Source organism: Pyxicephalus adspersus, chromosome 1 (assembly GCF_032062135.1).
Source record: "Pyxicephalus adspersus chromosome 1, UCB_Pads_2.0, whole genome shotgun sequence".
In the NCBI taxonomy this organism is placed as follows: domain Eukaryota; kingdom Metazoa; phylum Chordata; class Amphibia; order Anura; family Pyxicephalidae; genus Pyxicephalus; species Pyxicephalus adspersus.
In genome coordinates this window covers 16,548,101-16,572,179 of record NC_092858.1, presented here as the reverse complement: position 1 = coordinate 16,572,179, position 24,079 = coordinate 16,548,101, and the positions used below count along the sequence as shown (strand labels likewise).

Sequence of the window (24,079 nt, the reverse complement as noted above, 5' to 3'; positions counted from 1 at the left end):
CTGAGAATCGTTGCCAGGGGTTAATGACTTCCAGAACTTGTTAACAAATGGAGCATCCTATGTGAAGGGCGAAAAACATCTCAACTACTACAACTGCCATTAACCTTGACAAAGCACCAAACAAGTGCCTGAGAATTCAAAGGATTACCTCCAGCTTCATAAGCTTTCATTTCATAGCCGCAAGTACATTGTATATTTAGAGCTGCTAATTATGTTTACACGGACATGTTCGTCGTCTCTGAGCAATTGTATAACATGAATTTGTTTTATGACTTTAAAACCCGCACAAAATACATAAGAGATTTTAGAGAACAACTTTTAAAGGTTAGTTTTTTTACTGTTATTGTTCTTTAATAAAGAAGATTGTAACAACTTTGGATCCATTTTATTTTAAGCTGTTTTAGATTCAGACAATTTAAATGGCTGTTTATCAGTTTTTTCTAGTATCTGTGTTTTACAAATAAACAATAAAGACAGATTACATTCAGAGCAGTATTGGTTTCAAAAAGAAAGACCGCAGAACAAAACAGCCAACACATTTCAGAGGTGTTCTGACACTGCTCCTTCATCATGGCCACATAACGTAAGCAAGAATAGAATGATCTCTATGGAAAAAATAGTATTCACTAATGTCTTTTGTGTTGTGTTAGGCAGCCCATTCAAAATAAGGCAACTGGACCTGATTTATTAAAGCTCTCCAAAACTGGAAAAAATTGATGATCATGTGAGAACCTGGGTGATACAGCAAACCTGGAGGAATAGATCTGGTCCAGGATCGAAACATTTGCTAACCAATATTAAATGATTTTTGGGTCACATAGGTACACACATAATAGTCATGGAGAACTTTATTAAACCAGGCCTGAAGTCTTATTAGAAAACACAACGAACATCCACCTGGGATGGGTGGGGGGTCATCTCCTGACACAATAGGCCTGATTAATAAAAACTCTTCCTCTCTGGAATTTTTTAAAATCATTTGCAATTAGTTTGCAAATCAGGTTTTGCCATAATAATCTATCCTCTCCAATCTTGTCAAGCTTTTGTAAATCCCACAGATTAATGATGATAAAGGTGATTTACTGAAGGATTTTAGGCTATTCATTCACCAAAGTAAATTATCATCTTGCCAGGAATAATTCCCTTAGCTTAGTAAAGAACACCCAATCACATGCAAGGAAATCTAAAAAAAAACAAGTTTGATTGGACACAAGCACATGATTGGATGGGTAAGGTTAGAAGAGCTCCATCTCATTTAGTAAGCTAGGTTATATATATATATATATATGCAGGGGATATGCAGGGGATGTATATATACATTTTGGTATATGCACACATTTTAGTTTATGAGATCTGTAACCAACATGCTTTGTTTAAACAAACATATTTCATAGCCCGCGTGTTCTATCAGCCTTTGGATTTAAAAAGGTTAGCTATTCATTTCTGCAACCAACATATGTTTATTAGGCAGTCAAGTACTGACCAGCACGTAAACAAAAAAATGAATACCCTACACGTTCTATCAGCCTTGGTATTTATTTGCATCCAGAAAAATGAGCTATTGAGCTCTGTACCCAACCAATATTTATCAGCATTTAAACAAACAGATATATAAAGGTCAGCAACGAAGACTGCTTTTTTGCAACAAACATATTGCTCTTTTGAATCTAGAGACATTTGTAAAATCTGTTGATGCAACCACTAAATAGCAGCACTCACAAGACACATCCATTCAATGACTCTAAACAAAAAGTTCCTTGGAATTCCTAGCTTGAGAAATGGTCAGAAGGACCTGACATTGCAGTTCAACCAAAAATGACTTTCAGCAATTGAGCTCTGTAAACAACATGCGTTTTAAACAGTGTGACTGACTAGCATCTCAATAAACAGATCACATACCCTATTGCATATCTTTAAACCTCTGCATTCACCTACATCCAAAATGGTCAGCAATGAGGACTTTCAGCAAATTATTTACTCTTTAACTCTACTGATATATTTAATATCTATTGTAAAATACAGTCACAAGGCACATCAGTGCAATTAGTCAATGCAAAAGTTTAATTGGATCTCCACACTTGACAAATGGTTTTAAGGACCTAATACATTGCAATTAAATCAGAACTGAGCATATTGGGCCTAAGCTATCAAAGCTCTCCAAGACTGGAGAATATATACTCTCATGTGAACCTGGGTGATCCAGCAAACCTGAAATGGATCTTGGGCTGGAAAGAAAATATTTGGATAATAGCAAACAATTTTACAAAAACCATTTCTTAGGTTTGCGGGATTACCCAGGTTCCCTCATGATAGTCTATCTTTTCCAGTCTTGGAGAGCTTTATTAAACCAGACACATTGGCTTTAGATAAACCAGTTCAGGTCAGCAATCTGTTTGGAATGCTGCTCACTCTAGGAGAATGTAAATCTACAAATTATAGACACTGGTATCCCACTAATGATCAGCAATCAATCAGCATGGTTCCTGGTCTATGATCATGGTGATCACATGATGTTTGCCAGCTGGCATAAACCTGCCAGCTTTATCTTTCACTGCACAGCACAATGACATGGACATTTATTATTAAAAAAGGTTTTCCATTTTTCATTTAAAAGTCCTTAAATTGTAAAAAAAAAAGTTTTATTTTATTGCATAATTATGAAGGTATTGTCAACGATGTTAAAACTGGTCCCGGATTCTAGGCTTCTAAGACCGCCGGTTATAGCAACAATTTGTAATATTACTAATGGAGATCCAACTGACAACTTTTAGAACATCACATCATGGAATATTTGTTTTTATTACTATACTTAGACCTATCACCAAAACATTTACATTACATAAAAGGGTAGATAACCCTCATATAAGGTAAAATAAAGTAAAAGCATCTTACGTGGCGGTAAAGACTGATTGGAAGGGCAGAGCCTACCAGGATAATGTGCAACACAGTGGCTCTGTAGTAGCACTCTGGCCTTTGCAGCGCTAGGTCCCAGGTTCCAATCTTGGCCAGGACACTATCTGCATGGACTTTGCAGGTTCTCCTCGTGTCTGTGTGGGTTTTTTCTGGGTACTCTGGTTTCCCCCCAAAAAGTGCAGTTAGGTTAATTGGCTTCCCCCAAAATTGACCTTAGACTACCTTAAGGACATATGACTATAGTAGAGACATTAGATTGTGAGCCCCTTTGGGGGACAGTTAGGATTATGGACTTTGTACAGCGCTGTGTAATACGGAGGCGCTATATTAATACTGTATAATAATATTTACATCATGTATCCCAGGAGGCTACTGGCTGTTCCTTCTGCACTGACATGAGATTGGGCATGCACATTGGGCTTTTTTTCTGCAAATGTCGGTCTCACAGTGCGATTGGCCCTCTTCCATTTCCCATTTACAGCAGGTTACATCACCCAATCTTGCCCCTGCACCGTACTAAATTAGGTGATATGGCCAGAAGAAGAAAGAAGATAGAGGAACATTGCAGCGCCCAGTGCTTCCTCCACCCTGGGATGAAGGCACATTAAGGATTGCATGGGACCCAATTGAGGAAAGTACCGAAGGAATCAGAGGCTCTGCGGAAGTAAAGGTAAGTGGAATTTTTTTTTCTTAGTTTAGTTCTTCTTTAACAGCTAGAACCATTTTCCTAATGTTGGCTCAATAAAAATCAATGCTTTATGCACTTTCCCTTTGTGCCATTTTGGCTCTGATGTTTACATCCATTTGGAGGCACCACTGACAACACAAAACTCTACCTACAATCCCAAAATAAAGTTTTCCTGATTTGCCTGTAAAACTTCTTCAAAACTGAGTAAACAATACTGTTTTGTTCAGTGTGCGTCACATTCCTACACTGCAGATACTGCAGCTTGAATATTGAATATATTCATATTTATGTTTCATTCATTCTCGCCAAAAGAATGTAAAGAAATCTGAATAAAATTACCATACATACAAATGCAAGTAAAAATTATAAAATAGGAGCTTCACTGCCTTCTGCTAAACTTCATCTGTCACTTGTGTTCTTTCTTTGTAAGTCATTTAAAAAAACACAAAGCACAGCAAACAAACAGACTAAATCAGTTTAAGTTTCTTAATTGTTTTCACACTTGTAAATGTATTACAAAGTTCTCATGAATAATTAAGTAAAACCCTTACATCACAATTCACATTGCTGCTGCTACCAAAATGTTGTTCAACTGTTCTATCTGTGTTTTTGTAGTTACTTTTCTTTAAACCTAAAGTAGAACTCTAGGACTTTTAAAAAAATAATTTCCCCCTACAATGTTTACAAATGCACATATATTATATATATATATATATATATATTATATATATTGTGTTTTATTAACTTTATATGCGTTATTATCTTTCAAACTTTGCATTCAGAGAACTGGAGCTGGGATATAAATATTATTATTATTATTACACAGTATTTATATAGCCCCATCATATTAGGCAGCGCTGTACAAACTCCATAGTCATGTCACTAACTGTCCCTCAAAGGAGCTCACAATCCAATGTCATTATCATAGTCATATGTCTTTAATACAGTATAAGGCTACCTTCATGAGTCAGATGATTCTTGCCCGATTATCGCTTCAGGCTAGTATCAGATGAGAATCTGACGCGTGTACAGCGCTCGTCCATCTTCATTCATGAATCCATCTTGGCAGATCCATAAATGATGAACAACTGCAATACAAGTAAAGGGGAGGGAGGGCAGCGGTGCCGCTCCTCGTTCTCTCCTCTCCCCTCTCTATAGAGCAGAATGGTGCTGTATGTACAGTGCTCATTCATGCATCTTTCAGTCTTTTGTCTTTGGAAAGGATGACAAAGTCTAACGTGTGTATGCAGCCTAAGGCACATGCATTTTCTGCAAAGTTTTATTTGCCTTTTTTGGGTTGGTAATAATTAGGGATGGTCAAATGTTATTTAACTTTTGGGTCAGTTGCTCTAAAAACGTTAATTAATAGATTTAATGTACTCCTGTAGGTTGAGTTATGATAGATTGTATCACAAATTACTGTACTAAGTAAGTATAGGTGGGAAAAATGAAATGTAGGCTATTACCAGATGTCAACCTTTTATGTTAATTACTCTTATCTTCTGGTCTCACCAGATTTGGAATCAGATTTGATGTGTCATTACTAAGCTGCTCACTGTTCTCCTGAAGAATTGCTGGAGAAAAAGCTGTACCCGAGGACCTGCAGTGCCAGCATCTCCTGTCTTCTATACTTTATAAAGCCAAATAATTATTATTGCTATGGGGGTATATTGGCAGTGACTAGCCTGAAATTATTCTAGTCACTAATTATCCTTCCTTTTCTGGCACATGCCATCACTGGCAGTTTACCAATGTTACAGGCAGTTACTTTCCAATACAAATGTTTTTGACAATTTTTAAAAAAATCATTTATATTCATAGTTCCAATTTCCATAAACAAGATTGCAAGAAGTCATTATGGAAGCAATTATGCCAGTTTTCTTGATCAGGCTATTCATTATGACATTACATTCTATACAAAGGAAGCCAGTAAGCAGAATGAAGCATTAAATGTCAATTATGGAGTGTATCACACTATACTCTTCCCACCAAGAAAGCCAAGTCATTTACAAGGGTTATGGACCACTGATTACTCCCTTCCTGATATCTGTCTTCATGTAATTGCTATTTGTACCTAAAAGCATTTGTCAAACTTGAATTAGGCATGTTAATAATATGCCTGCTTAAATTTACCATTTATTCAATCACAAAAAAAAGAAAAACAGATAGTTTGATGAAGCAGAACAAAATTACAGTGAATGAAATACAAGCAAAGCATAGTAAGCGGTGGGTGTATTGTCTAGCGTGCCGGCTGTTATATATTTGCATCCGTTTTGGCATTTCACCAATTCGTTCTGGTTCCTAACTATTCAAAGTAAGTAAAACTCTACTGACCACATACAGGGACCTTTCACAGGGCCATTCTGGTTTGCATTACAATACAAGGCAATTACACTGTAATTTGTTGTTAAAGGGAACATGCCTTTCAAAAACAGTAGAACCAATTGGCATATAAGGGTAGGCTACACCAGTAGCCCGAACTTTTTTTGCACCACAGACTTGTTTCATGCAAGACAATAGGCCTGATTTATTAAATTTAAGCCATCAGTGAACCTGGGTGATCCAGCAAACCAAGAATGGATCTGGTCCAGGACTTAAAACATGACTTTGAAGAAATCTGTTCCAGGTTAGCTGGATCACCCAGCTTCACTGATGAAAGTGCATCCTCTCCAGCCTTGGAGAGCATTAATCAGGCCCAATGTTTCCACAGATAGTGGGGTGAAGGGGTGGGGGGCTGTAAGCTAGGCTTACATGAGTGAAATGACAGGAGAGAGGACACAAATCCACAGTAAAACTTGAAGCAGAAGAGGAATGGCTGTGGCCCGATTTGGCACAGTCCATGGTACCAGTTTAACCAGCTTCATGGAATGTATAGGAATGCAAAAATCAGCCAATGCTGGCTCAAAGGCTACATTTACACGCTAGATGAACAATTATGTCCCAGGTGAAAATTTAGGTCCCTTGACATCATTCACTGATCGATGTATGATCAAGCAGGAAGGACCGCTGCACTTTCGTATGAAGGACACAGTGGGCCTGATTTATTGAAGCCCTCCAAGGCTGGAAAGAATAGACTTTTATCAGTGCAGCTGAGTGATCCAGCAAACCTGAAACTGATCTGGTCCAAGATTCAAAACATTTGCTGGCAAATAGCAAATGACTTTGAAGAAATTCATTCCATGTTTGCTATATCGCCCTGTTTCACTGATCACGTCTGGTATAGTATGTGAAATATACCATATGGTATGTTGTATCATTGGGGTTAGGTAGGGTCATACCATACCAGACCTGGCTGTGCTGTCTGATGAGAGAATCTGGGTAAATATCATATACAGAGACATACTGTAACCACAACTTTAGGTCTGATTGGAATTTACCTTAATTATCACAAAGTTGTAGATTTGGATTGGATACACTTCTGAGAAAAGTAGACTCTTTCCCTCCTTTAATGTCATAGTTATTTTTTTCTAAATACACAATGCACATGAATGCATTATTCTTCCTATCCCTCTGCAAATCACTCGCTGATTCCTGAGCGGTACAGTGTGTTCCACATTCTATTGACACTTAGTGAAACACCTTTATTAATATGGCACACAAAGAGAACATGCACAGACAAATGAAGAAAGACTTTTATTTTGCTCTCTGTACACCTAGCAGATTTACTGTTCTTGCTGTATCATTTTCCCATTATATTTCTATGTCCCAATCCAAGTCATATTTCTCTTGATCACATAAAAAACAAATAAAAAAAAGAAGTTGTCAAGCTTTTAATCTCTGCCCCTTCTGACACATTGCCTTACATAACCTCCTGGTATTTAATCAGCTCGTCTTTTGCCTGCCTCTTTTTGTAACATTTTTGATCAAAGGATTGGTGGATAAAATCAACCATCTTATTTAAATATGAAAAATGTGTAAAGTAAAAGTTTGAGAAAAGACTTGGGGAGGCTGGCTATTAACTGTTCAGCTGTGGTATGAAATGGAGAAAAAATGTAATGTAAAAACACCCACAAGATGAACATATGAAGGAGAGGAAAACATTTATATTTTCCGTTTTAATTCTGTACCTAATTTACACATTTTCTTTTTGAAATTTACACATCTTCTTCTACTTAACTTAAGGAAGACCAATCCATTACTTCTTATTGAGTCCTGGATCACCTCCTTGGATAGCAGTGACGATTCAGATTCATTGTCAAATAAGAAGCATAAAGACAAATAAAGTCAAAAAGAATTCTTAACTAAAAATTATGTGTGCAGCTCAGTCAAAGTTGACAGATGGCTGGCAATCAGAAAGGTAAGAATACTTACATTGCCTGTCCCTTTCTGTATTAGGAACCAGACTGATGGTAAATTATTAATCAAGGACTATGATTTCTACTGGGTTCCATCTTGGAGCTGTCAGTGATTTGACACTCAACAATAAACTTTCTCATTTTTTTCTTCTAGGGAACCCTTAAAAAAATTGCAGGTATCAGGGAATGAGTCTATGGGGAAAATGCTAATTGCATTGGTGGTTAATAGGAACAAAGACTCCCATACCAGAACTATGCAGGAACCATCTGGGGGGGGGGTGACCAATCATTTACAACTCAAATAACTTCTCCTGATAACTTCTGGAGGAATCTGGTTGAGAATGGCTTCTCTATAATATTGTCCTTTACTCTTCCCATAAAAATATGGATGTAATAGGGATATACATAGGATGAGAGTTATTCATATAGTGCACATCTAACTGTGTTATAACTACAGATCCTAAGTTGGTAGCAACATGGTAACTTTTCTACACATGCCTTCATTAACAGTTTGAATTCATTTATAGAACTGGACCTATATTTGGACACATCTATATCACCTCATCAAGTTACATTGACATGAATAGGATCACATTTTCTGTTAAAAACCAAGAGCATTGCGAGTTAATTATTGATAGACTCAGTAAGTATCTGTAATGCAGATTATGGTATTGGCAACCTATGGATAACTACATGTTGCAAACTCTTTCTTCACTCATGTGAACATGGAGGCTTGGGGATGATCTCCCAATAAACATGTTTGATTGTGATATTCTATGTTCCCCTTATATATATGATATGATCCTACCATTATATTATGTTGTATTTGGATTGCAGAGTCAGAAAGTTTGAGAGTAGAGGGCTTAAATAGAGGTTTTAAGAATTTATAGAATATTTTGATTATTAAACTATTTTTCTACATTGTTAATAAATTATGTTTTCTAAATTGATCCCGATACATTATCTTTGAGACAAAATTAAAGGTTAACACTTTTTTTTTGCCTTTTTAAAGTTTTTTTTTCTTGTGGACATTTTTTTTTTTTTGCTGATCAAAAGAAATCTCTTTTTCCTGAGAAATGGGTATTTTTCATATGACCCAAATCACTGGAGTTGATGAGAAGTAGATTGGTAACTCCAACTTCCACTAGATGATGACTAGTCACAAACAAAAGTGTTGACTAATACCAAGCTAACCCTTTGAACCTTTGTAACTGCAGCCTGGTCTTTATTGATTATCTAACCCTGATGTAGACATATTGCAGAGGGATCGGTCTAAGAAGCAATGGACTATATGAGCTGTATATCACTATAATTGCAGTTGCAGATAGTTTGTAGGATTCAGCAGAATAGGATGAGTCTTCAGACAATGCTCTCAGTGCGGCCATTCAGCAGGGAATGTTTGTTACAGGACTTTTTGTTGATTTGCAGAGTTCTTTGATGGATTCTAATGGAAGTCTATGAAAGCTTTTAAGAGCTGGCTCTGTTCAATTTACTGTTGAAAAATTTAGAAATGACACAGGTGAAATGCTATATGATTGTATAATATACATTACAGGATTTCAATGAATATGACTTACTAAAGTAACTCATCTTTTCCTAGACCTGAAAGATTGAAATGCAAGAAAGTGCTGTATATTCTGTAAACTTGCATGCCTTGTAATATGAAATTAAAGTAAATCTAAATCTAACAAAAGAATAAAGTATATTACAGATTACCAGTCCATGTGTTTTTGTTAGGAGAATATGAATGCATTGGATGTAATAGCATCACTTTAGGGATTGGGGAAGATGACTAAAAATAAGGAGATTTGGGGGAACAGTACTATATAAATAGCTACTATTAGGGAAGAGAACATTATATATTTGCTGTGGGATTAGGGCAACTTTACAAATAGTTGCAAACTGTCTGCTGTTAAAACAATAACAGTATAGTTGGCTATTGTTGGGGAAAAGTAAGAATGGTTGAAGAAGGGGACTGTAAGAGATGGAACCATATGCATTTTTGACATTTTGGGGAAGAAAAAAAACTATAATTATGCCTGCTGTGGCCCTTGTATATATTTTAATTTTCTGTCCTAATTTTCTGCACTGTTATTTACTGGGTCTGATGGTGCCCCGTGTGTTTGAGAAATCTATCAAAGCACTTGCCAAGCTTTTTTTAATGAAAGCAAGAAAACTTTTGTCAAACTTTTGTGTATTGACTTTAAATATTTTAAACACTGGTATACCTATAGGACGTTAGTGATATACTACAAAAGCATCATTCTGTTGTTTGTATAAAATAATAATGTATTCATTTAAATCATGTTACCACAATTTATTAAATATTTAATAAATACAATTTATTATATATATATTATATATTTATTTAAAATTATATATTAAGTATTTAATAGTTCTGAATATGAATTATAAAGCAACACTTTACACATCTCACACAATGACAGTGTGGTTTTTCTGTTTGTTTACTATTAACTATTTATATAGCGCCAACATATTACGCAGCACTTTACAAAGTCCATTATGATATCAGTAACTTTCCCTCAAAGGGGCTGACAATCTAATATTCCTACCATGGGCATATGTCATTACCACAGTCTAAGGCCAATTTGGGGGGAAGCCAATCAACTTTATTGCATGCTTTTGTAATGTGGGAGAAAACCGAAGTTCCTAGAGGAAACCCACATAAACATGGGGAGCACATGAAAAAAAGCATGCAGAATGTCTCCTGGCTGAGATGCAAACCTAGGACACTGCACTGCAAAGGCCAGAGTGCTAACATGCCATTAGGTTTTATTTGCCTTTTTTAAATTCTGAATCCTTGGAACTAATAAAAAACTAATTAGTGCTAATTTCTGAGCCACAATGCTGCTGTTGCAAGAATTAGCTACAATATTACCCGCCCCTGAGGAACAGAGGTAGGCAGCCTTTGCATTTAGCCAGACTTGCAGTGAATAGTATTTCGCTTTATAAAGAGGAGGTTTCCTCTTTCTTTGATTGGGGATGACTTGCAGGTCCATGAATATTCCCTTTCCTTGGTAAACTTACTGCAAGTGCAGCTAAAGGTTCGATGTTACAAGCCTATTTAAACTGGTATGGTAGGCATTGTTTTACATTGATATGGTCTATGCTGGCTCTGGAGCAAGTGCGCAAGACAAGAAGAGGTTTAATGAAGTTGTAGAAGATCAGCAGCACCAAAGACATTAAAGACTTGCGGGACTAGATGAAAATTAACTGTGAAACCAAGGTCAATGGATCCGTTGAGTGGGAGGGTGGGTTCATTTGGATCAAGGGAAGGGGGCAAAGAGGAAAAATGCACTTATCTTTTAAAGTGATAATATTCCAAACTAATAACAGTCATTGTCTGGAATATTCCAAAACTGTATACTCAGTCTGCTTGCTAGAAAGTGAAGAAACATTTATGATTACTGAGACGAAGGTGACCTTATGACAGAACAAGGTCGAATAGTTTTCCTGATGAGGGGTTCAAATCTCTTCTGTCAATTTTCAGACCGAAGCACTTGAAGTAATCTGAGTTATGCTGAAGAATATATATTTTATTAACTGTTTTTTCTATTTAAAATGTTATTACTGCACATAATTTCACAATTACTTTTGATTGAGCAATCAAGCCTATATCCTTCCTATTATTTCTGTAATAACAAGTGTTTAAAATTTTAGCTACGCCGCTTTGCAGAACCTCCGATGTCATTTCTGACGATCGTGTTCAAAAATGTTAATATAATTTTATGCAAAATAAGAGCGAGAATATAAAAATGGATTGGCTGGTAATCGTTATTCTTAATTGCTTGCTTCAGGCAAAATTGTCAATTTTGGGGAAATGGCTAAAACATATCACTGATGTTTAGGCTAATATGTATATTCACACTCGTGGGAATTAAGGAATATTAGTGTACTTTAGTCAGGAAATAAATGGCCATTCTGTTATATGAAAGATGAAAATCAATTAGGTTTGTTTTACATATATGAACTTAATTTTTACCTCATTAAAAATCTCTTACTATAATATCATTATCTTTCAAATGAACTAACTCGTGTAATTTAATTAAATTTTTAGTAGGCTATAAAAATATTTTAAAAATGGCACATTACATGCTAAAACAAGTGTGGCATGTGTGGCTAAATCGGACCAATTGTAAATTGTATTCCTGCCCTCTGGGATAACCTGCTGCTAAACAACTTGGAGATCCTACATCAGCCAGTCATATGACCAAATGCCTAGGCATCTGTCACATGATCCCTTCTAAAAGGAAGATCTAGCCAATCTGAATACTCATCCTTCCCTTCAGCAGAAGTCACATGGTAAAATGCCTAGGCATCAACATCCATTATGGGATCCAGAACCAGCATTTTCTGCTAAGCTGTCTCTATTCTCTGGTGGGGAATCTCCTAAATCCATATTATTTCAATGAATGATAGTCCACTAAAGAATGTTTCGGGAATGTCAGATTTATTGATTTATAAATAGACCCATAAAGTGGAACTGTGGAAGATTTTGTGGTAAATGCTTGATTGGGCAGGTCATTACTGCATAGAGGGACTGAAGATATCCCTTCTGTGATAATCCTTCTTACCTGACTGATCATTCGGTAAAACTGTCAAAAAAAAAAACTGAACTGTGCATGCTCAGCTCAGCTTTGATTGGCAGGAAACCTGGCAATCCCCGATTCACCTGAGCTTGCAGGAACTAATTGAATGGGGCAGCACTGTGGCTCAGGGGTTAGCATTCCGGCCTTTGCAGCGCTAGGTCCTAGGTTTGAATACCAACCAGGATACTATCTGCATGGAGTTTGCAGGTTTTCCCCGTGTCTGCGTGGGTTTCCTCCGGGTACTCCGGTTTCTGCCCACATCCCAAAAACATGCAGTAAGGGTTATTGGCTTCCCCTTAAATTGACCTTAGACTACATTATCATCCAAGTCAAGCCAACCAAGATGGTCAAAGATCTCAAGGTGCAAGTAAAGAAGGAAGAAGATGTCGGCAACCTGTGACGGAATGGGGACAGGTGAGTATAGGAAGGTTTAATTCTGAAAATGTTTCTGATGATTTCTCCTACTTATTTGCATGTAGCAGGTTGCCATGTTGGGGAATGGTAAAGATACCCACTTTTAGAATGTTTTTTGTGCTAGTAATTGAAATCATTTCTCAGTAAATGTATTGTTTTTTTTCTATTTCTATCACTGTTTTATACAATAAAACTCCCATGACCTTTGGCTACATAAATTAACCAAAATATAAGTTTGACAGCAGCATTTATTGACTGCTTGCTTTTTCTTTTCCCATACAGCAGCCATCCTTTGAATGTGGATTATTGTATGAGGTTATTCACTGTGTAGTCAGTTGGTAGATTAGAAATGAATGACAAAGGGCCAAGTACACTTATTGATGTTATCTTGGCTTAGAGCTGAGCTTCATAACACAACTTTGCTGTAGAATAATAACAGATGTGTTTGTACATAAAAGGAATGTACAAGGTTTAAACATTTAAAAAAAGCTCAGAACTGCAACAACAAAATAATAATAATAATAAAAAAAAAATTTTAAGGCTTACTTTTTAGCTCCCTGTCAGTAGTGGCTGGTGGTGGTATACTCATGAATTTGTGAAGCTGCCAATTTGCTATTCTGCTTAGTGGGCCAGGGGAATGCATGCCTGCATCACTCCCAGCAATTAGGGTTTCTGATGGTGCTTTGCTTACTGCAGGAGCCTGCTTCTCAGCCTGTTTTGATCCTGCCTGATCCTGCACCATGACCATTGGCCATATTCTGCATACTGGTACTCTCTGAAAATGGCCAACTTGGCTATGATAGCATAGTGTTTGCTAATTGCAATGGTGCACTTTTGTTACTTTTTGTTACTATTTGGCCACATCTGCTGCCCGGACTAACCTCTGGTTTGTTCTCTCCCAATCATGAGCTTTATGATTTCCCTGGACTGCCCAACTGGTTGACTTTTCTCCTCTGCATAACCTCTGGCTTGTTCTCTTCCAACCTCAAACTTTTGGACCTCCTTGGACTTCCCAACTGGTTATCTTTTCTCTTGTGCATGACCTCTAGCTTGTTCTCCTCCAACCACAAACTTTCTTACTTCCTTGGACTAGCCAAATGGTTGATGTTTCTCTTGTGCATGACCTCTGACTTTTTTTCTTACAACTATGAACTTTCTGATTTCCTTGGATTATACAAATGATTGATTTTTCTCCCGTGAATGACCTCTGGTTAGTTTTCTTCCATCTATGAACTCTCTGACTTCTTTGGACTACCCAACTGGTTTACTTTTCTCCTACACATGATATCTGTTCTCTTCCAACCACAAACTTTTTGACACTTTGGATTAACCAACTGACTAACTGGCCTCCTGTATTTCACCTCCTGTCAACCTTTAGGGTTCTCGTGTTTTCTGTCAATCAAAGCTAAGAAGGACCTTGTCTGTAATCAAGGACTTCAGAGACAGATTGGTGGATTGGCTCCAGGGCACTTAACCAGGGATCTCACAATCCCTCCCACTTGGCATAATGAACAGGACACCCATATCATACCTGTTCATTTTACAAAAAATGTAACATGAAAGCAAATGAAAGAAGGAGAAACACACCAAACTATAAACATGGCATTCTAGTAATTATTGTCTGATCCACCGTACAATGACCATAATGGCCTGAATTGGCCTTTACTTAAACTTCTAACGTTTGTTTAAACCAAAAGTAATAAAAAGTATCAAAAGTGTTGCCTATACCAACCATATTCTTCTAACTGTCTGAAGGAAAAGGACAGTTGAAATTTGTTTGCCTAGGGCAACAAAGACTGTTGTAATAGCGTAATAATGGCTGGCAGTGTGGACACTGAACTGATCTAAAAGCCAATATCAACAGATCTATCTTACTTTACACTGACATCTGTGCCAATTTATTAATATTTTGTGTTGTTTTGGGAGCCACAGAGCTATATCGCTTCCTCTTTCTGCTGTTACATGTACATAACTGAGAGTTTCCACAATGTGACTTTCTTGTCAAATAAATCGATTTTGTATTAGAGAAAGATCAAAAATAACAATTACGCCTTAGAAGCTCACATTAATCCTAATGATTTCTTGAAGGATTTTTTCAGTACTGCCATCAGGGCTTCCAGTGACAAGATTATAGAAAATTAACGTGTATCAGTGTACGCCATTATAGCAGATGTCAATTGTGGAATTTCTGAAGCAATTGAAGAGACCATGTGTGTGTGACATGGCAATTTCAGCTCTGGTGTGTAATCCTCATGGATCCAAGTCTACAATTTAAGTAAAGAAAGCACAAAATCCATATAGGTCTATAATACTATATAGCAGAGGTTAGGCCAAATATAATAAAGCCATCTATTCTAAATGACTGATATCTGTTTTAGGCTCATTGGTCATCATCAGTGGCATGTAAAGGAACTCTAAGGTTGATCTCAAACAAAGTTAATCCAATGAGTCCTGAATTTGACATCAAAAGATTTTGGTTCTTCTTCTGGGAACTCACTTCCAAATTTTATAATGATTATAACACACCTTATCATTACAAATTTTCCCTCCCGATAGAAGAAAACTATTTTATTGATACTGCATATTCTTTTTTCATAAATAATCACATTAATGCGCACATGGCATTGATTCAAAATCAAATCCACTGATCAACAGAATGTCACTCTTTTTCATTCTAAGACACAATCTTCTTTGCTACTGGGAACCATCCCAATAAGTCATTTGCGTGGTCTTTTCATTCCCCATTTACCACCATATTTTTCTACAATTCAAAACTTTATCAGGGAATGAAGTGCATACAATGTAAAACATCAAATGTACCATTTACCTTCTGGTTATTTGTCAAAACTAACATTGTAATTTCAGGACATCATTATTTTGGACATTATTATTATTTCAGTGTATAGCAATGGACAAAATAGTGGAAACATCCAAAATAAGTTCTAGAAAAGTTCCTCTAAGCTGCTCATTAGGAACAGGGGAAGAAATTAAGCTTTATATTCATAATGAAATAGATATAAGTTAAACAAAAGAAGGAAACAATATTTATAAACACCAACCAAACCCTAGATTACAATAAATGCAGTACTATTCTTACCAACAAAATCCAATACTAAGGAGACGCAGAGGCAAGATATTGATATTTAAACATTATTACATATAAGTATTTTTCTTAGGCTCCATTTTCTGCATCTTGGTGTATTGCATTATTAATTTTTTTATTTACTTGTAACATGTACTGCATTAAGGTTGCAGCTGGTTCTAGTGAATCTTTCTAGTGAATTGGTTGACAATGAACCAAAACATCCAAGGAAATGGATTTGTGGTGCACTGCAGTGAGCCCAGGGTGCATTTCTTGAAGACACTGATGTGTGATCCAAAATGAAAGGTACCAGAATGAAAAATGAATAAAGAATGGTTTTGAATTGCCCATTTTTGACAGGTAATAGAATGTCTATAGTGGGAGGCTGTTAGTAATGAGATAACAGCAAGGGCCAGGAATTCCAAAGTGTTAGATACTTAGTAGATACACCTACTGCCAATGGTCATTACAGTTCTGTATATCTAATGCGTTAGGACCTCTATTCGATTGGTATTGCTGCTTTTGTCCCTGCATTGTAGAATCCACTATTTGTCCTGGTGACCACTGCCACCTGGAGAAAAAGTAATGGAGATCCAAAGTTTTAGGTTTGTTGCCAAAGATGGAAAATCTTTCAATTTGCATATTTCTTCTAGTAACACTGTAAGGGTGAATTTAACTTTTTCTTACTATATATTGAGTCTCCAGGAAAGGAGTGAATGGAAATCAGACAGAAAAAAAAAAACCTTACAGGGATTTACCATTCCCTACTGAAAAAATTCATAATACTATGTTGCTACTTTTTAACTTGTGTGGTCGTTGCAGCAAAGGAAGCCATAAAGACATGTCCAGATATCTGATCTTCTGCATTCTAAAAAGTTATATCTTTAACTCCACTGGGTAGACAAACAAAGCCTGCTGAAAATCTTCAACATAAATCATACTTCAGGGTGGTTCAGATACCTTGATCCCACTCTTTCCCATGCAATGTGGTTCCTTCCAAGGACCCCTATATCTTATAGCACAGCAGGGGCTATCAACATCCAGCAATTTAAAATGTAGAAAATCTTTATGTGAGATTCATTTTTCAACCCAGTGGGGTTAAACAGTGGAGACATCGATACAGGTAAGTATTTAATAGAAACTAATGTTGCACTTTGAAAAACAATTCATGATCAAGCAGTTCATTATTGGAGAAAGGGACAGGCGATGTCCCATCTGCAATAATCCTTTCTACCTGCTTGATAGCCCCAGGTATCAGGATACCAAGCAATCCTGGTTTTCCCTGAGCATGCTGGGAATTAAGGAACTCTTGCACTATTGCACGAGAGTTACATCATCCCAACCTGGCCAATAAAGGATGGCCTCCAGTAAGAAGTAGAAGTAAGAAGAGGGCAGTTCGATGGAACAGAGACAGGTAAGTATAGTGGATTTAGTTCTACTTTAATGGTATACTGTGCAGTGAGGATTGGGGGAACACAGACAGAGTCACTTAGAGCATTACAGGACACTAATATAAAAACGGAGTCAGGTACTCATTGTAGTCTTCTTTAAAAACAATTAATGGTTTTTAATGTCTGTATAACTCAAATAAAGGGTGTATTAAAAAAAAAGTTCAAATTGGAGTTCTTCAACTTTCATACATTCTGACATGCTTCAAAGCTTTTGTCATTCATTATCTAAACTATTATTTTCTTTTTGCACCATTAATCATATAGATAAAAACCTAACATTTCCCTAACTTTTTTTCTTTTTTTTTTAGTGTTGAAACATTTCCAAAGAACTAATTGTAAACTGTCCCGTTTGATGTATGATCAGAGCGTACAATACAATAGATCGGCGTTTGTAGAGAGATGTGGTTGTACGGATTTGTTATAATCCATAATTAGGGTATTGTTTCCCTACTAAACTGTAAACACGATCTGAGCGCAGTCATGTTTTCCTTCACCTTTTGCTATCAAAATGCACCAATTTATTTTTAAACAAATACATTTTTCTGTTCTAATAGTTGTTTGATCTATGGAAGTTTTAACTACGAAGATTGTTCGAGCTACCCAATTCTGAAGTGTCCATTATCAATAAAAAATGTGATTTACTGTGTAGCCAGCTAATGGTTTACACATGCTGTGACTTCTTTTCGTACGTATGGAGTAACATGCTATTTTTCAGCAGGTGTTGAATGAGCACAAATTACCCAATTTATCCTATAAACATAACATTTTGTGGATGGCAGTGCTGGAGGAAGTCATTAGCCCTACACATACAGACAGCAGCAAATGGCCCGGTTGGTTTTGAGATGGGGGTGTTGTGGAAATTGTTGGACAACCACTGAATCCACCAGAACAAATATGTTATATTTTTATGAGTTAAAGTAAATGAAAAGCCAGCCAGGGGTGGAGATATGGAGGTGCAAAGTGTGCTGCAGCACAAGGGCCCTGGATTCTGCCCAGCCAACAGGAGCCCCCAAGTAAGTAAGCCGGTTATGCACCAAGCCAGTTTTACACAGGGGGCCACAGTTAGGACCGTCTGCCACTGAACCCTACCACTGTTATGTTTCATATAGGCTTCATAGGTGCTAATATAATTTTTAAAATTGTTTTCAATATTTTTTGATCTGCAGCTTATACCTAACTGCTGCCTTTTGAGCAAGATGCTAGTCTTGCTCCCAGCCTAAAGGGAGAGGAAGTTTGGTAAGGAGCAGTAAGCTATCTTTATTACTTTTTATTTATATAGCACCATCATCCCCTGGGCCCTGTACAGAATACAATAGCAGGTACTATCATCCACAGTACCATATGAACATGCAGCATATACAAATACATATTATATACACTGCTAATGAAGAATATGAAAACATCCAGCAATACATGTTTAATAGAACAATGCAATGTGACTTGCACAGACCTTCCTCATAATGCCGGAGAGGCACAAGGAGCTAAAAATTGGTAATTTACTGGGAAGAGTCACTGTTCTGAATAAAGGTCAGGTTCTGCTATGGAAGGGAAGAGTAAAATTGTTACCGAAAGTAACAGAAGCATCAGCAAGGTATATTGGTACAAGCATATTGAGCAATATTAGGACTTGTAAAAGAGGTTTTCTTTCTAAACTGATGCTAGTCCACCACCCAGCTGTCCAAGACTAATCTGCACAAATACTTCTTATAAAGGTAATAATAGGGCTGTATACCAAGACTGGAGATCTATTACATACAATCCTAGTCAAGCCTATGGAGACGAAGTGCAGAAAAAGAAAAGCACCAGAGCATTGTGGCCTACTTTTGTAGGCTTTAGTTTGGTTCTAATACAACTAATGGAAGGGTTATCTGCCATATTATCACTGAAATTAACAATAAAAGTCAAAAGTCTTTACAGTGCTCAGGTAATCTAGATGCATGTGGAACCAAATGTTTGATGGAGCCAAAAGAAATATTGCGTTATTAACGGATGTTGACAGATGTCAAACAAACCTTTGTTCTTCTGAGGAAAAAAGGCCTAAAGAAGTCAGAATACCTTTTTCTATATTGCTTTTGGGTCAAATGTATAAAGTGTTGAAGCAAACATCAAAATGGCAGTCCATTAAATATGGTTTCCAAATAGCAGGCAGAAATGGTGGACTGCAAGGCATTCCTCCCAATGGCCAGTATGTAAGAGGCATTCTTCTCGTTAATCATCACAATAATGTACTGTGAGCTGTGGATATAGTAATTATATGAAATATATATGACCTAAAAGATATTTCAAAAGTTCCCCCATGGTATAAAGGTTGAGAAACACTGTTGTACAGTATGAAGGGTCACCTATTGCTTTTTTAAACACTCCATTTAACTAGACAAATGTATCTTTGGCTATTGTTTGTCATAGTGATACAGTTTGTAAGATTGTATCAGAATGCTTTTCATTCAATACCTTATCTTTACTTTACAGGAGGGAAAGTTTTTGTTCTCTCTATAAATATTAGTAAAACAAAAAAAAACAGGCAAAAGAGCAAACTGCCCTATTTACAAAAATGTTAAAAAGGCTATGTAGACAGTAAAGCATACAAGTACAATTCTATTCATTAAAGGTTATGTTCGGATGCTACCCAAATTTAACCCAAATATCCTTTTTTCTACTCGAAAATACTACTTTCCACTAGATTATGTCAAAGGGTGTCATCTTTCATTTTGTTACTGTAGCAGGAAGTGGCTTCGGTCCTTAAATGCGTAAGGGAAAGGCTCTTTAGGGATTTGGGGACCTCTTGGGAGATATTATTACAGGTAGTAATAAAAAGTCTTCACCAGTGGAGTGTAGCATCTAGGTGAACACAAAGTCCCTTTAACATCACTAGACTCCAGGATGGAGCAACTTCTGAGAGTTCAGTCCATTTTGAGGTAGATGCAACCCCAGAATCACATTTCTCAAGAGAGTCTGAGCTGGGTCTTGGGAGCAAAGTCAGGTTGGCGCTCTGTGAAGGAAACCAATGTATGCATGTGGTGTGGTATAGGTGCAGTTCTGTAGGCCATCATGGAGGGCTAATAATGCTTCTAAGGATTTTCTCATACATATATGCTGCCCATTGATTACCAAGAACTTTCTCACACATTGGGGTTGATTTATTATAGGCTGTTCACAAATTAATTATTCCCTTGCAAGGGATATTTTTCTTAGCTTAGAAAATGTGATGAAGCTATGTTTTTTTAAATTTCCTTTAATGTGATTGGGTATTCTTTTCAAAGTATATTTTCACCACATTCATTAGGCTAAATTAATTGTTAACACTTTGGTAAGTAAACAGCCTAAATGTCCTTAGTGAATCAGCTTTACAGTGTAGGAGAAAGGCTCTTGGAAAATTGGGAGACCTTTCAAGGCTGTAGATATTGTTAATAAATAGTAATAAAAGCACTTCTCCTCAACACTGGGGTGTAGCATCATCTAGGTGGACACAATGATTGGATGTTACGATTGAGTAAATTCTGGACATATGATTTCTACTAAAAAAAGCAACAGAAAATATTTTTACAGGCATGTCCTGCACGACTGTAGTTGATTCCATTATTTGGTGAATCACCATTAAGTCTCTGATCCCTAAAGCCTACAAGGCTCCTATTAGAAATGTATTAGAGTTTCAAAGTGAACTTTACTTTTAATACAAGCTTAATGATAAATGCATTTCAACATGTAAAAAAAACCCTTAGAAGCTGGCAGCATTAATGTGTTGCCTTCTCTTTGAGGGCTGTGATATATCTTTAAGCTAGAAAATAATTTTCTTTCAGAGTTCTGATTGATGTGTTGGCTCTGTCTATAGTAAAACTAAATGGACTCTACAGTTCTAACAGAATTGGGCTCTTAAGAGCTCTACAATGTCCTTCCTTACTGTTCTCTTCACAGTCTCAATCCACGTAGATTTTTTTTTACCTTTCTTTTATTCAGCATTCTGTTCCCTGTCCCCATCCCTTCTCTGAATTTGTTACCCTCCAATTACATGGTCAGTGATCACCATCTATTAGTGTTTTATAAGCTGTTGCCAGTATGTGTGTCTTGTCATCCACATTTGCACACTTTCGGTAGAAGTTCTGTTTATTACTCGATAATTGGGCCAAAAAAAAGTTGGTTCTGTGACAGGCTAATTAACAGAGATGGCAACTGCTCTGCATGTCACCAGAACATTCTAATTCAGCCTTGGCGATTCAGGTTAGCTGTTTCCATAGGAATGAAAGGGTGATGATGAAATGGAAAAAAGAAATCTTCTTATGTTCAGACAAAACAAAATTAATAAAGGAATCTGCATATTTAAAACTTAAAATCTATCTTCAGGCAAATTGTGTTTGCTTTACAATCCTTTCCACCATGCTGCCGCTCATTCATAAAAATTGTTGATAATAAAAAGTCCCTCTTTGAATCTGTTTTTCATTCACCTAAGTCTATCATCTATGACACTCATTGACTTCTCTTCTAGAACTGTTGATAAGGAAAAACAATACATTTGTCCAAGGTGAGATGATGTAGAGGGTTTATTTAGAATAAAAGTCACAAGGAAAAAAACAAATTAGGAGATAGAGCAAAGCAAAGCACACATCTGTGGAGACCCAATGGCACCAAGGTATGACTACTAGCCCTGACTGAGGCCCATTTAGGCTGAAATTCTGAACAGATGCCAAGTGTGGCCCCCAAAAGACATATTGTTCTTGTTACATTTAATCAGCATTGTAGAATCAACATTACATTACATCCAAATTTACTACAACTTTTGGAGACATAACTCCTACTATTAGCTCAACCAACTCCACCAAGGCTGGACGATAACAGCCCCCATCACAAACAGAAATTCCAAGAATATCTAGAACAGACACTGGCAGTACCAACATCCCCTCAATCCACTCTAATAAGAGAACCAGTCATCCATTAGCTTAAGCATAGAATCGACCAAAATCAATAGTATATACAATATATATAATAATTAATTTTCTTTATCACTGTGGACTGGTGATCCAGGGCTAGTCATGTTTACCTCCTCATGATGCCACCATAATGTTCTGAAGTGTGATAGGACAACTGCTTGGAAGCGTCCACATCACCAAAGGACAATATGGCACCTGTAAAAGAACCCTCCCATTCTAAAGTAAAGAACATAGATGGCTTGGGACTTGATGCCTCATGACTTGGGAGAATAGGGGGTCCCTAGTCAAACATATGCTTTTAAGCAAGCTTGCCTTTCACTCCCTGTAAACTAAGTATGGCCACCTGGAGTAAAGAAAGATGACAATTTTTTTCAAGTATTGTACAGCATGTGGTTTATACCCCTGGCACTCGATGGCCGGATGCTTAGGCACCCATCAATGTCACATTGAGAGGGTAATTAGCCCTGTGTATGCCACAGATGAGAATTGTTTATGTAAACCCAGTGAGAATCCAACTTTTATTGAATGTCATAAGATAGTTGTGATTTGAGACTAAGAAAGGGGTCACTAATCTGCCAAAAAACAGAATTAATATAAAGAAATCTGATTATTTAAAGCTTAAATACTATTTTTGAGCAAAATTTGCCTGTTCCCCAATCCCACTATACTGCCACTCATTTTTTGGTAACAAAAAAGTCAATTTTAAAGCTGTTTTTCATTCATCCTAATACACTGTCCACGGCATTTATTGATGCCGCCTTTAGAACTGGGGACCAGAGATCCAGGGCTGCTATCTTATTTTTCTTTCTGGTCATGTTTTCTTCGTCATGATGCTACCAAACTGTTTCAATCTTCTAATGTGGGATAGGACAGCTGCTTGGAAGTGTCCACACCACCCAGGAGCAATATGGGAACCAAAAGATGGACTCTCTCATTCTAAAGTAAAGAAGATAGAAGACTTAAGGTCTCATGATGCTTAGGCACCCAACAATGCCACATGAAGAGGGTCCTTAGCCCAGTGAAAAAACCCAAATTAGAATTTTTACTGTAAACCCCGTGATGATCCAACTTTTTTTCAATGTCTTGAGATTGTTGGGATTTCTGCAACTAAGAAACGGAGATGAATCAGCTAATAACAAACAAAATGTCAGAAATGATAATAAGGAATAGGAAAAATATGTTTACATTGCATTAGGATGCCTGTAAAATCTGCTACACGATAAAGATTAGTTTTAATTATGCATAAAATGTTAATACAATATTAGAAACTGTTGAAAGTATTAAAAGTTATATATATTTAAATGCTTCTTACAAACATTGTATATAATTTAGGCAGAGATGTTTTAGAGATAAATTAACAATGATGAGGCAGCTCTTATGTTTGCAATATACAAGAGCCTTTGTGAATTAAAATATGCAAACACATTTCAAAATGGGTCACAAGTGTTCAACACATAAGGAGCAATGCATATATAAAGGCAATGTAATTTATACTACACTGTCTACTTTAGTAGAAGTAGTGTTTAACATAATTTGCATTATGGCTTTATTCCACGCTTATTACACTTTGTACAAATTAGCTGTTTTCTATAACTCACTTTAATTAAATCGCTTTTCAAAGGGGTTATGTCAGCCTCTACTTCATGCTAGTAAACACACATATATAAAAACATATTAGTAAAGAAAAGCCAAAATTACTTTTTT

General features: G+C 36.6%; 1 protein-coding gene across 1 annotated transcript in view; it reads right to left on the bottom strand.

Annotated features, from left to right (window-relative positions):
* The window catches only part of CNTN5 (contactin 5), a 790,266-nt gene that overhangs the window by 94,879 nt on the left and 671,308 nt on the right, over positions 1-24,079 (bottom strand). The window lies entirely within an intron of this gene.